This window comes from Vombatus ursinus, unplaced genomic scaffold (assembly GCF_900497805.2).
Source record: "Vombatus ursinus unplaced genomic scaffold, bare-nosed wombat genome assembly UNPS02014817.1, whole genome shotgun sequence".
Taxonomy (NCBI): Eukaryota; Metazoa; Chordata; class Mammalia; order Diprotodontia; family Vombatidae; genus Vombatus; species Vombatus ursinus.
In genome coordinates this window covers 3,993,890-4,008,865 of record NW_020954595.1, presented here as the reverse complement: position 1 = coordinate 4,008,865, position 14,976 = coordinate 3,993,890, and the positions used below count along the sequence as shown (strand labels likewise).

The window sequence follows — 14,976 nt, the reverse complement described above, 5'->3', positions numbered from 1 at the left end:
TATTTTATTCATCGTGTTTTAATCTGTCAGCAGATATTTGGTGAATGCTTGGTAATTGATTGACTCACTGATAGTTCTCTATACTTTCTTTCATTTACTTGAATTGGGTCTTTTGAAGGTAATGTAGGGTATTGCATGCATATTTGAGCTGCAAATCTCAAATCCTGATCCCAACCTCATATCCACCCCAGCCCTCCCTGCCCATCTCACAGGCCCAAATTATGTAGGAAGAAGTATACAAATTCAAAAATTGAGCTGAAATATCCAATGATCACTTGGTGCCCTTCTGTCTACAGTGTATCACATATGGACTTCTCCAATCTGAATTTATGCCACAGACCTGCTTTTTCAATGGAAATGAAAGCAATTGGAGGAAGGAAACATTGACCCTAACCTGTGAGAAGCCACTTGATTTACAAACAAGTCCCAAGACATAAAAATTCAGACACCAGCTTCAAAGTGATATAATCCATTTAAATAATTTAAATTCAAGCCTTGAAACCACATCACATAACCTGAATTATTGGACAATAGAGATTTTGGTTATTCTCCTTTTTCTTCATTTTTTTTCATGCCCAAATTCAGACATGACTTAGAGAATCATATTAGCATGGAAGCTCAGGAGTCCCTAACTATGAGTGACAAAGACAAGTCCTTCACTTCAGTCAAGTCTTTCCATTCACAAATAATTTTACAGATACAAAGGAAGAGACATGTACCTATCAAAAGCTGAACATCTATCCACTTGCCTTGTTCATTCTTCATATATAAATGGGGACAGGTCACTCTATTCTAGCTTCTTGAGAGATGAGAGAAGGGAAGAAAATATGAGAGAGAAGATATGATAAAAAAAAGTGAGGAGAAGAGGTAAGAATACAAAGAAGAGAGAAAAGAGAAGAAAAAGAAGAGAAGATGAGAAGAGGGAACAAAGAAAAGGAGAGAGCAAAAAGAAGAGATTACAGAAGTAGAAAGAGGAGAGAAAAAGAAAGAGAAGAAAGAAAAGAGGAAAGATGAGAGAAGAAAGAAAGAAAAAGAAAGAAAAGAAAGAAAAAAGGAAGGAAGGAAGAAAAGAAGAAACATGAAAGAGAAAAGCAAAGAGAGGGAAAAAAGAAGAGAAAGAGAGAAGGGAAGAGGAGAAAATAGAAAAAAGAAAGAGGAAGAAAGTGGTGAGGTGAGAGAATAAACCACTATGTGTGGATAAGATATTTCTTGGTTATTTTCCATGAGTTCAAGTGACCCCTTTTAATCCAAGTTGTTGCCAGTTATGAAGATGGGAGGAAGAAGAGGATTTGACAGATCCCTTGTAAGATTCTCCTCTTCCTATTCTCCCTTAGTCAGCCTGGTTCATGCTATCAAGTGCCCCTTTTGGCCAGGGCAAACCGTCTTGCTAGCCAGCTTCTTTTCCTCCTCCTTATTACGGGACGTGCATTGATGTGATGACGCCTTCAAAGAGAAATATGCAGTTCTCTCTTGTCTCCTAGAACAATGCCATCAGCTCTGCTTCTTCCTCATTGGCCATCTGCCCTTCAATGGAAACAGTTAAGAATACATGTTCATATTTTTTTTTCTCCTTTCTTAGAAAAGGGGGAAGAATACCAATGTGCAACGACATTCAATCTTTCGCATTCCATTAATGGGATGGTTAGTTTTGCCAAACAGCCTTTATTTTTTTTTATTATTTGTAACAAAAATATAAATAATAAAGTTATGTTTTTGATCTTTTGTTATTATCTCCCTGGGGAGGGGTGGGAGAGTTTGATGGGAATTGAAAGTGATGCAAAAAAAATAAGGCATGATGGTATTTTACAGAAAGATTGCCTAATCCCTGCCGCCACGTGTTGATTCCATTGTCAGTCCAGGATGGTAATTGCCAGGCCTCCACCGAAGCATTACTGGGGATCTCAGAGAACACAAACCAAAGTCACCCTTGGAAGCTTGGCCAGACAAGCACAGCAAACTTTTTTGAAGGGGCAATCATTTGAGGGACAGTAAACTCTTGACATCCTAGGTTCTTTTTTTTTGTTTCAAGGATGACTCGCTCTGTGTGCCATTTTCCTTTGAACGCCTCAGAATGATATGGTGAAAAGACAGAGGGAAAAGAGAATGTCACGCTGGCTTCTTGTCTGTTTTTGTGAACTCTTTTCTTGCTTTGACACTTGCTCTGTTTAGAAAAGTGAACTTAAGGAAACAGAAGGGATGTTGAATATTCAGATTTAGATGTCCTGATGTGTATTTTGATATGTTTTGTTCCCTATTGATTTTGAAAAAAAAATGAACCCAGAAATTTGACCTTCAGTAGAAAAGCATCACCACAGACCAGGGGCCTCCCATGTGGTGTCTTTTGTGAAGGCAAAGGATTCTCAAACAATTGTAGGCTCAGGATTATAAACAGTTTAGGAAGAGGATAAGAAGCAACTGGGGGATATGTTAATTGGAAATGTATTTGGAAAATAACTTTCCTCATCAGTGACCCGTTTCACCAACCCACAGGCATCTAATGTTTTTTTTTTTCCCTCTTATTTTTTGTGTGTCTTATCCTTCTATCATGGGATTATCAATGTAATAGAGAACATTCCCCTTGATCACACTCCCCTCCCCCAATGAGGATTGCATACTGGAATTGAAGAATAATGAAGTAGTAAAAAGCATGTGGAAAGGCACAATATAATTACTATGATCACTGAAGATTTACTAATGAAGAAGACAGCATGGTACAGATGGTAACTCATTAAATCTGGAGTCAGAGGGCCTGTATTCAAATTTCGTGTCTGAAACATATATCAATGTCACCTTGGATTACTCACCAAATATCTCTGGGTCTCAATTTTGCATCTCTCTCTCACCCTCCATCCCCCAATATCTGCTGTTGCCAAGCACTGCCTTCCTCCTCTGCTGCAATTACTGACCTCCCTGACTTACTTCAATTCCCAACTACAAGAAGTCTTCCTCAGCCACTCTTCATTCCAGTGCCTTCCCTCTTTTAATTATTTCCTATTTATCCAATATATAGCTTACTTTGTGTATGTTTGTTTGCAAGTTCTATACTCCATTAGAATGTAAGCTCCTTGAGGGCAAGGACTATATTTTGCCTCTTTTCATACCCCCAGTAAATAGCAGAGTGCCTGGAACATAGTAGGTGCTTAATAAATGTTTATTGATTAATGGATTGATCTGTAAGGTAAGGGAGTTGGTGTAGATTAATTCTGAGCTGCCTTCAGCTATAATCTATGATCCCATGAATCTATGATCTTCATCAGAAAAAAAATAGAAAAAAGAAGCCTTTACTAAAATCACTGAATATCTTTGCAAGAAAAATAAATGAGAACACGAGAAGTCTGTTGGGGGTGAACTAAGAACTGATCCCAGTCAAAGGCAGCTGTTAGCATCTGTTCTTCATTTCTTGGTTTGTTCTCTTTTTTTATATGTATACTATTCTTGAACTTCCCTCAAGGGGCAGGCATTGGTAGGGTGACTGGGAAAGACTTTATGAGAGAGGGTATTTGGGAAATACCTCAAGAAATAATTGTACAAGGGTGGAGGTCTACTGAATTAATCAATAAAGCCCTGTTCCATTTAAAATAACTAACAAAATACCCAAGCTCCGATACCTTAACCCCAGGAGAATAACTCTATTGACTCGGGCAATCAACTGAAGATATCTTACCCATGTAGTAATCCAGTCAAACCATTTAGAGAAAGAGAAGTCCAGTGATGAAGTGAAGCACATCTATGTGGGTGGTGTATTGATACTGGGTAGGGAAATGCAGTCACACTCTGTATGTTTTTTATAAAATAGCAAGTCAGTTTAAACTCAAACATTCAAGTATCTGGCAGTTCAGAGGAGAGACCTATTCCAGCCAAGCCCCTGAGAGAACTTCACTTGGTTGAGGGAACACTCCCCTTGATCAGGGGATGAGCATGTGAACTTTGGAGGGTCATAGGATTTGGACTTCTCACCCACATCCTAGCAGTGCCCAGGAACAAGAGGAGTTTGCACTGGTGTCCGCACTGGAGGCTGAGAAAAAAATAGGTTCAAGGGAGAAAGACAGTTTTGGAGCTCTTCAAGGAGCCCAGCGGACACTGTCACCACACCTGAAAGGAACATCTTTAGGACCCCAGCAAGAGGACTTCTTTACTTTCTGTAAGTTACCCCCTTTTCAATGGGCACTCTAAGCTTGAGTCCACTTTCCTCTGGGCTCCAAATCAACTTCTAGAAAAATGCATCCCTTGGTTGGCGGGAGGGGGTGTTATTTGTAACAGCTATTCTTATTATACTATGTTAGTTAAGTATCCATTTCTAAAGGGTAATTAAGTCTGGTTGACCTATTGACCTCAATTAACAGTCAATGGGGGAAGAAGACCAGTGAGGGATCATGGGATATAGTGCTAGAAAGTCATCCCCCAGCTCCTCAGGGCTGCCTCTAGAGCCCGGAGGGAAGATGCAAAGGTCACATTCTGGGGATCCAATCTGCCAGTGTGAGTGGAGTTTTGGAAAGTTGTTTCAGAGCTTGGGGTATACTTGAAAAATGAAACATGCCAGAATAATCAGAGGGAGAAGAGAAGGAATAGGCTGAGCTATGAGACATTGGGGGACTTAAGGAATATAACGCTTGAGTTTCCAAGGTGAAGCTGGTCTGGTCTATTGTTAGAATTTGGTTCAGGCAAAAAAATCATGTTATAACTTTACTTAGGAAAAGGACTGCATTATATTCAATGTTTTAAAAAAAAAATTCCTCCTTCCTTTGTTCCAGAGATCCCAACTTCAGACATATGCCCTAAGGAGGAAAGGTCCCATATGTGCCAAAATATTCACAGCAACTGTGTGAGAGTGTGTGTGTGTGTGTGTGTGTGTGTGTGTGGTCTCAGATAAATATAAGCAAAGTAGATGTTCCTAAATTGGTGAATAGTGAAATAAAGTGAGATTCATGAATGCATATTACTGTCATGAATAATGGAAAATATGAAAAATTCAAAGAATCATGGAAAGATTCATACAAGCTGATGCAGAGAGATGTTAGCAGAACATGTTTTTGCTGAATTATCATTTTTTTCTTTTTAAAAACAAAAACTTTCCCTTTGTTAGAAGGGATAGTTCTCTGCGTAAAGGAGGGAAACAGATATAGTGAGAACTGAAGGTGATATAGAAACAAAGAATATGAATAAAGTATAATTAAAAAATAAAGGAAAATAAAACAAACTGTAGTATTTCTTTCTAGTCTTGTCATGTCCTTAGAATAATAGTAACAGCTTTACACCCTCTTATCCTAAGCTACATTTTTGGGAAATTCTCTAGGAAAAAAATGGAAAGAAAGCCAAGTTCTCCTTCGCCATCTTCTTTTCTTCCTCTCATATCTCTTACGATTATGTTGGATCCCCTGTCTCTGGTCCTTGATTCCAGGCCCATGTCTTGTTTCCCCTGGGCTCTTGGTCAGCTGTCAACTAATAATCATGAAGTTAAATTCATCTGAACGAGCATTTATTAAACACCTATTGTGTAACAGGTACTGTACTAGGGGCTGGGGATATAGTGATGATTGAGGGTAGGGAAATAAATCTATCAACATCTGCTCTATGTCAGGCATTGTGATAGGCTGTGAAGATACAGAAACAAAACTGAAATGACTCCTGACCTCAAAGAGTTTGCAGTCCAAATAGGGGAGACATGTAAGAGAAGATAAGTATAAGAAATTAAGGAGGGATTAAGTATTAGCACTTCTGGGGAACAGGAAAAGCTGACTATGGGAGGTCACCCCCTGAATGTTGAAATTTCCCAAAGAAAATTATCTTCATAGTTATTACCCCCTCCCACACACTCTATAGTCAGCCATAATGACTCATTTATTCTTCCTCCCAGAATATGCTCCATGCCCAATCTCTTCGCTTTGGCTCAGGCATATGATTTCCCTCATCTATTTTTCCCCATCACTTCCATCTCTTAGAATACTGGATTCCCGTGGGATTCAAATCAAATACCACCTTCTTTTTTATGGTAACTTTTATTATTTTTTTATTAATTTTTTTTTAGTTTTCAACAATCACTTCTTTTAGTTTTAAAATTTTTACACTTTTTAGTTTTAAAATACACTTTTCAGTTTTAAAATTTTCTCCCCCTCTCTCCATGCCTCCCTCCCCATGATGGCGTGCAATCTGATATAGGCTCTACATACACATTCCTATTAAACATATTTTCACATTAGTCATGTTGTAAGGAAGAATTAGAACCAATAGGAGGAACCACAAGAAAGAGGAAACAAAACAAAACAGGAAAGAAAAAAGGGAGCAAATAGTATGCTTTGATCTGTATTCAAACTCCATAGTTCTTTTTCTGGATGTGGATAGTATTTTCCATCATGAGTCTTTTGGAGATCCTTTCATTGATGAGAAGGGCTAAGTCTCTCAGAGTTGGTCCTCACACAATGTGGCTATTACGGTGTACAACGTTCTTCTGTTTCTGCTCACTTCACTCAGCATCAGTCTACCCAGTCAAGGGTCAAATACGACTGATGATCTATTAAGGGAAAGTGAGAAATAATGTACAGACAAGTAGGAAAAAAAGAGAGAGAGTAGTATTAGAGAAATGCAGAGAATAGAATCCAGCAGCAGAGTATAGGCAGTGATATTAAATGCTACAGAGGCAGCTGGCTCAATGAATAAAGCTCTGGGCCTGGAGTTAGGAAGACCTGAATTTAAATCCAGCCTTAGATACTTACTACCTAGGGGACACTTAGCAAGTCATTTAATCTCTGCCTGCATCAGTTTCCTCACCTGTAAAATTGGGAAAAAAATAGCACCTACCTCACAGTTTGTTGTGAAGATCAAACAAAATATTTTAAAGTGCTTAGCACAGTGCCTAGCACACAGCAGATGCTTAATAAATGCTTATTCTCTTTCGTTCCCTTTCCTGTAGAGAGGTCAAGGAGAATAAGGACTTCAAGAGGACCAGTAGATTTGGCAGCATTGATTTGTGTCATTCTTCCCAACCTATTCCAGACTAAGAAAGTGAGCTCCTTAAGAGGATGAAAGATTCCTTCGTTTCCTTTGTATCCTCAGTGCCTGCATATAGGAAGTGCTTAATAAATGAGTTCTCTTGGTTTATTTAACTCTTGCTTTGGGGAATAGAAGTTCCTGATCCCTCTCCATATTTGTGTAGGTCACATGCCATTATAATAAACTTAGAGGGAATATCAATGATTTCTCAGAATAAAAGGTCAGTGCACATTTAGTTTTAACCATTTTGTGGGTACACGGCGGGGTGGCAAGGTGCCACACACAGATTTCCATTATAGAAGATTCATTGCAATAAATGTTGACTTGCATCACAGGAGTCATCTTCTATCTTGAATCTTTTGACATCTTTCCGGGTGTCTTTATACTGTTAATATATCTAGGCAGAAGATGGCATCTCCAATCCCACTGACTTTACTCACTGTTTATATTCCCACACTGGCATTTTGCCACAGATGTCACTCAGGCTCTACATAAGGAGCTGTCAGATGGGGAGGCAGGGACTGAACAATGGGGCACCTGCTAAAGCCATCATTAACTCATCAAACAAGAGCTTTGGGATGGAGAAAACAGGATCCCTGGAGCCTTGTGACATGTTTGGAGTATTCAACCTACCTTAGGAGTCTTGTAGTCATTTGATGCAAAGTTAAAACCCCTTTATTGAGCCCCCAGGTAATCTCAAGAATGGTGAAACACACAACACACTCACTTTCTTTTGCTGAGCTTACTTTCATCTTGATCTTTAAGAAGGCGAGTGGTTTTCTCTTGTGCAAACATCTTTATAGAAATGTCAAATCTGGCACCTCCACCATATGCTGAAGGGAAAACTTGGTACAAAAGACTCAGGGCCTTGGGCCTGGGCTTTGAAACCTATCCAATACTATTGCCAATGCAAATGCAGGAGGGGAAAAATGACTGGAACAAATTGAAAGGTTATTCAGACTGGAATTTTGAATCTCAATAAAAAAGGCTTTTATGAGCCAAAACCCTTGGAGTAACTGGATCATTTAAAAATACATCTTTTCTGCATTAAATGTGCTGTGACAGCCACATTAGAAATGCTGTAGTCAAAGAATGTTCCTTAAACATTTATAACTTACTTGTAAGGACAGCTCACATCTTCTGGTAGGGAAGGATTTGGCCCCAGAATCAAAAGGGGCTTCTGTTTCTTGATTTCTGTTTGGTAGCAGCTGAAAGAGATGCATCTGAGGCCTCTCACACTTCTTCTCCCCAAACCCCATGATAAGAACAGTTTGCTTATGGCTCTCTGTGAATTTTGTCTATCGGTGAAAATTTGGTCAGGCAAAATTGGGTAAGATTGACACTCTGGTGGCATGAGTACCTTCTCTAGGCAAAACAGCTACTCATGAAACTACTTCAAGGTACCCATGAGCCCATCAGTGGTGAACACCTCCATTGGTACTGATTGTACCCCAACCATTTGTCACCTTCTGTGTACTTCTGGTCCAGGTTTTCCCATTGATCCTCCCATTCTGGCCTGGGGACACAAACACACACAAGCAAATCAAGTCTTTAGCCCTTGTGGAGATTTCCTTCTACTTAGAACAGAGACCCAGCTGCTAAAAAATACAAGTATAATTGCTACAAATTCAAAGACAAAGTGCAGCTGATCCTCCTTATTTGTAGATTCTTTTGCCTACTTGCTAACAGTTATTTGTAACCCTCACATCAATACCCAAGCACTTTGGACACTTGTGACATGTGCAGAGCTGTCAAAAACTTGAGTCTCCCGTTGCACATGTTACCAGCCAGGTCAAATAAGGCAATACTACATCTTCTTGTCTCAGCTTTCATTCTGTAAACAAGTGTCCTTTTTGAAGGCTATCTAATGTCACTTTTTTTTGTATTTTTCTCCTTTTTTTTGATGATTTCACCATTTAAAGTAGTCCATAAGCATAGAGTTGAAGAGCTGTCTAGTGTCCCTATGCGTAAGAAGGCTGTGATGTGTTTTATGAAGAAAATATGGGTGATAGATAAGCTTTTTCAGACATGTTATAGTGCTGTTGGCCAGAAGTTCAATGTTAATGAAAAAATGATATGGTGTGTCCAGAAAAAATGAAGAGTTAATTCTTGATCAATATGAAGTCATTCTGGAAAGGGCTAATGTGAATATTGTGACCAGAGGCTTGCGGGAGCCTAATCCTGTATTTCCCTAGGAGCAAAGATTTGCTATTCAACAATTCAGTGTTTGTAGCAATTTTATAGACCGTACCTACCATGAATGATGAGAATCATCTGTAATGTCAATAAAGAAGCAGAATTAGCAATGGGAGGCTTGAGTACTCAAGAAGGCCTGGTATAGGAGATGGCACCTGGGATGGGCTTTGACTGGGGAAACGTGAAATTCTACTCGACTGGGCAGAGGTGAGAAGGAAAGGCCTTCCAGACATGACAGATCACCTATGTCAAGGTACAGAGGTATGAGCTGTATTCTCTTCTTATGGAAGAGCTAGCTGACCAGTTTAAGTTGAATGGAGAATATGTGAAGTCCAATCAGATGCAACAGATAAGGAGAGGTGGGCCAAAGACTGATTGCAGATAGTTTCATTTATCAGGCTCAGAGACTTGCATTTTATCTCAGGAACAACTGGGAAACATTGGAATGTTTTTAATGGGGTGTGTGGTGGAGATGGTGGTGAAATGGCCAGGCCTGGATTCTAGGAATATCCATTTGGCAGATGAACACAGGCTGGATTGGAGGAGGGAGACACTGGACACAGGGAAACCAATTAGAAATCTATCGCAATAGTCAAGGCTAGAGGTAATAAGAACCTAAACTAGGGTGCTGGTGATTGTGGTGGTACAGTGAATAGGATGATGATGTTGATGATGATGATGATGATGATGATGATGATGATGATGATGATAATAACAATAACAATAATAATAACTACAATGATGATGGTGATAATAATAACAATAACGATAATAATAACAACAACGATGATGATGGTGATGCTAACAGGAGGCAATGAGTATTTATATAGCACCTACTATGTACCAGGAACTGTGCTAAGTGTTTTACAAATATCGTCTCTCTTGCTCCTCTCAATAATTCTAGAAGGTAGGTGCTATTATTATTCCCATTTTACAAATGAAGAAGCTGAGACAGACAGAAGTTAAGTGACTTTCCCAGGGCCACACAGCTGGTAAGTATCTGAGTCCATATTTGAACTCAAGTCTTATTGACTCCGGATCTAAACCGCACCACCTCACTGCCATAGGGCAGCTGTCTATGCATTTCTTGATTGTTTGGAGGTTCATCTATGATTTGTGTCCTAGAGATCATGATTTTTCTTTGGTTCAAAATTGTAGACCATCATCCAGCAATACTTAGGGGAAAAATAGTGATAGTTATGTTTATACAACTATTATAAGAAGATATAAGAACTCCGACACATTCAGGGTATCCTTGAAAAAACTAGAACATTCAAGTTTCAGTAGATGTTTCTCAAGAACAAACTACTCTCTTCTAGTCATCCACAATTAAATGAAAAGGGTAGAAACTATTCACACTCCTTATGTTTGTTGTTTGTTGGTCATATTAAAAATATATTTGATAGAGACACTCATTCAACAGGGAGTTTCTCTGGCATATGTATATGCATATGTGGCTCTAGAGAAGAAACTGAGGCTGACCCACTTCAATTGAATTCACTTCCAAGTCATGACATCTCCTTCCTGATGTCATGCCCTCATCGAGAATGAAGGATAAACAATAACAACCAATATGTGATTTATACATCCATAAGATTCGTATTTTCATGCAGTCACTAAAAGCACTGCTCCAGCATGTTCGTTGTCACATTAGAATAACTGAGCCTGACAGTGTTGGACTTTATGTCAGACAGAACAAGATAAAAGTGACCATAGAGAGGAGATGCAGAGTGGTAGAAAGGTCTGAATTTGGTGTCAAAGGACTCAAATACCAGGACTTTCATTTACTAATTATGACTTTAATCAAGTAGAGGGAAATACTGGGTGGCTATTTTTCTCATCTCTGAGATGAGGGAGTTGGACAACATGGCTTCATAAGTCCCAGCTCAATAGATATGCTCCTAAGGAGCCCATGTTGTTTAGCAAGCTGTACCAGGAATATCTGGAACCAGAGAGGAGACACCTATACCACTAGTGGAATGGAGTGATGGAGCCAACTGGGTCAAATCATAACTACTTTTGCAGTTGCTTCAAATACCTCTTGAAGGGATTTTGGAGGGTTACATACTGGCGATCAATATGCTTTGCTTTTTATTCTTTCTTTCTGACTCTCTTACTTAGCAGTACTAGACTTTAGGAGATGATTTCAGAAGCATGAGAAGGAATCTGTCTCTCCTGTTCCTTGACCAACATTTAGCAACAAATGTTCTCTAAATTTATGGTCATGTAATATGTGTTACCACTGGGGCAATCAAAAGAAAACATGTAATTCACACATGCAATCGGCGTTTTTTAAAGGATGTTCCATGTCCTGTACAGTAGCTGGCTAAGTCCTAAGATGATGTAGAAAGGTGATGAAATGTGACCAGCACATCTGATGTTACTTCTGGACCTCTCACGAATCTTTACACCTTGTGTATTTGTGCATTTGTGCCCTTCTCTGGCCGTACACTTCAATGGATGAAAGATGTGCTTTGGGAACAAGAAGATCTGAGTTCAAGTCCTGCCACTGACACAAACTGACTACAAATGAGCAAGATAGAAGCTCTCAGTGAGCCAGACAACTTTCTGAGACTTCAAGATAGAGCAGCCCATCTCCATTGCTGTTAGAAATTTACATTCTGGGAATTCTCCACAAGTTCAGACCTTGTTCTTTCCACCTCCACCTTATCTCAAAAAGAGCATTGAAGATCCTTCTCTCCTTAGATATGAAGGGTTAGAAAAACATCTGAAAAACAAGGGGAGTTTTAGCCTTAAGCAACTTCTACTGCTGGGAAAAATAGGTGTTTTGTTTTGTTTTTTCTCTGTGAGTAGGGACTGCAATAAAATTGTACCAACAATTTTATATTCTCTTTTGTTTTCCCATTTGATGCACGAGGCTAAAGATAAACTCTCCTAGCCTCAAATATTCTAGGAGGAAAACACATTTTTTGTGAGTAGCTTTTATCCCTTAGAGAATACATTCAATGATAAATGTTGTCATTGGGGAAGTTTTAGTTCATTTTACTCACTCTTTTAATATTCTGGAGAGCTAGTGAAGGTACTCCAGGACAGAGAAGCAAATTCAATCAAATGCAGAATGGGGAGAGAGTTCTCTCTAGTCTAAGCCAACAAAAATGTACCTGACTTCATCTCCATGTTACTCTTTTTAGTAGCATTAGACATCTCTGCCTGGCAGGATGGTGGGGCAGTTCATGCTCCCACTGCAGCAGTACAACAAAAACAGCTGCATTGAATGACTCTGGGATCATTTCTTGTGAAGTGTTTCTGAGTCTTGAGACTTCCAGTGTGGGTAATGGGCAGTAGTGCCTTTGACTGTTACACTCCCATGTGAGCGGTGATACTGCTCTTCTGGAAAAAGGAATGATTGCATTTCCTGTTTGCAAACATGCCCTTTGTCTCTGAGCACAGGTGAACTCAAGGTCTCTTTTCATTATGATCATTGCTTTTCTGCCTTTAGATTCTCCATCGCTTATGCAATAATGTTTCATCTTTGAAGCCACAGAACGATTACTTTTGTTTCCTGTTTGAATAATTGTCCCTGATCTGCCACCATGAGAAGTCATGCATGGTCTGAGACGGGAGTCTACAAATCCAACATCAGCTCCCCTAGTTTGACCAAGACAACTGTAATACTACAAGATTTCTAAGCCTAGCCCATCCTGTCATTCCTCAAGAAGAGACAATGGGGATCAGGGTGTGACAGTGGTCTTGAATGGTTGTAGGGATGTCAATGTCAAGTTGAGCTGGGAATAATCTTGTCCTACCTGGCCCCAAAGGCCAGAACCAGGAGCAGGGGTAGATGATGAAAAGGGGCAAATTCAGACTTGATGTCAGGGAAATATCCAAACAGTCAGAGCTGTCCCAAAGTGTAAGTGGGCTGCTTTGACAGCTAATGGGTTCCACCCCACTTGAGGCTGGATCACCATTTGTCAACTACATTGTAATGAAGATTCTGTTTTTTGAGAATGGATTGTACTGATGACCACTGAGATCCTCCTAGGTCTCAAACTCTATCATTCTGTGTGATTTGTGTGTTGCTAAGCTGTCCAGAAATCTTGCACCACAAGAGAAAAGGGAACAGATGGATCTTTAAAGGGGATAGTAGAAAGAGCAGAAGAAAATCCAGGAGACCGTGATTCCCTTTGTAAAGTTGGGTCATGGGCTTGCAGTAACTTATGGTAAGAATCTCCATAATGAGGTTGCACCAATGTTCCATATATCAATAGAGCCTTGGTTTTTGGGTGTTCTCTCTGCCATAGTTTAGCTCACAAACTATCTATGGCTGCCTATCCTCTACAGTGATGGTGTCAAACTCAAATAGAAACGGAGACCACTCAACCAGACACGAGGATCCCTGCAGGATACATTTTGAATTAGAAATCCATATATTCACATTATTTATTTTGTTAAATATTTTCCAGTTGCATTTTAAACTGGTTCTGAGTGTTGGCCTATGCATATTGGACATGTCTTCCCTACAATTGTTGTTCAAGGCCTCTGAAAGTTCATCAAAATATATGGATTTGAAGGTCTGGAGTGTGTATGTGTGTCGTATTTGCATCTATTTCAAGGAACGAATAGATGTAGAAACATGAATTAAATGCTTACTATATGCTAAGTGCTGGGGGAACAACTAGAAAAAGTGAGAAAGTTTCTCTTTTCTAGGAATGTGAGCTCTATGTGTGAGAGACATACCATAAAAGCAATCCCAACTATGAGGTAGATGGAAAAAACCAAGAGTCCTAAAGGTGAGTAGCGAGGCAGATGTCCTCAGAGGTCCTTAGGTAACATACATAGAAACAGTCAAGGATAGGGAAGAGAGGGAAGAGAGCATAGCATGGAGGGACTGGTAGGACAGATGGTAAGACCTGATGGTCCTCCAGCTCATCAGGAGGAATGTCATCATTGACTGATACCGTGCAATCCTTGTGAGCAGACAAGCAGTTGGGGCAATGCTGGAACCCAAGAGGGGAAGGCTCCCTAACTGGTGGCAGTTCTTCCTGCTGCCTAACTTTCTTAGATGGGTTCTGGGGTGGCCCAGACCAGCATAAGAGACATAAATGAGGGGTGGTGGCAGGAGAGTAGGATACTCTTTGTGCTGGAGGTTTTTCTTCTTTGCCTGGTCAGTCTGGATGGGTTTATTTTGACAGGACATTTAGAAAGGAGTATGCAGACCATCTGTTTGATATCCTTCACTCTCTCAGTGACCTTCCAGTCTTTGTTTTTGGTCATGCATTTCTTTTGTTTTTTAAACTTTTTTTTTCTTTAAGCAATTGGGGTTAAGTGACTTGCACAGGGTCACACAGCTAGTAAGTGTCAAGTGTTTAGTCTGAGGCTGGATTTGGACTCAGGTCCTCCTGAATTCAGGGCCTATGCTCTATCCACTGCACCGCCTAGCTACCCCTCATACATTTCTTATCACTTGTTTTAGTATATTGAAGTCTCCTCACACTCACCATGCACCTCTCTGTTGCCCTTTGATCTAAATTGCTTGGATGCTATAGCATTCCATAACTTCTGGTCATAAATCATGATGCTAAAACTGAATGGAGTTTGTCACTTCTCATCCTCCTTTGGGGAATAAAGACAAAGGTTTCTCTTTTCTCCAGCTCCAGAGTATATGCTCTGGTATTCTCCTAAAAAGGAAAAGTCTTTTGACATTTAGCTTTCTCCTTTGCTACAAGGGGTGATTAACATGGGTTGGTTCAACAGACTTCTTTGAGGTCTTTCTATCTTGTTTTATGTTTCTGAGAAAGAAGTATGCCACCTCTCTTTGTGAAGTCCCTTGTA

General features: G+C 39.8%; 1 protein-coding gene across 1 annotated transcript in view; it reads left to right on the top strand.

The window, feature by feature from the left end:
* The window catches only part of CACNA2D3 (calcium voltage-gated channel auxiliary subunit alpha2delta 3), a 1,008,438-nt gene that overhangs the window by 575,966 nt on the left and 417,496 nt on the right, over nucleotides 1-14,976 (top strand). The gene's annotated exons all lie outside the window — the stretch shown is intronic.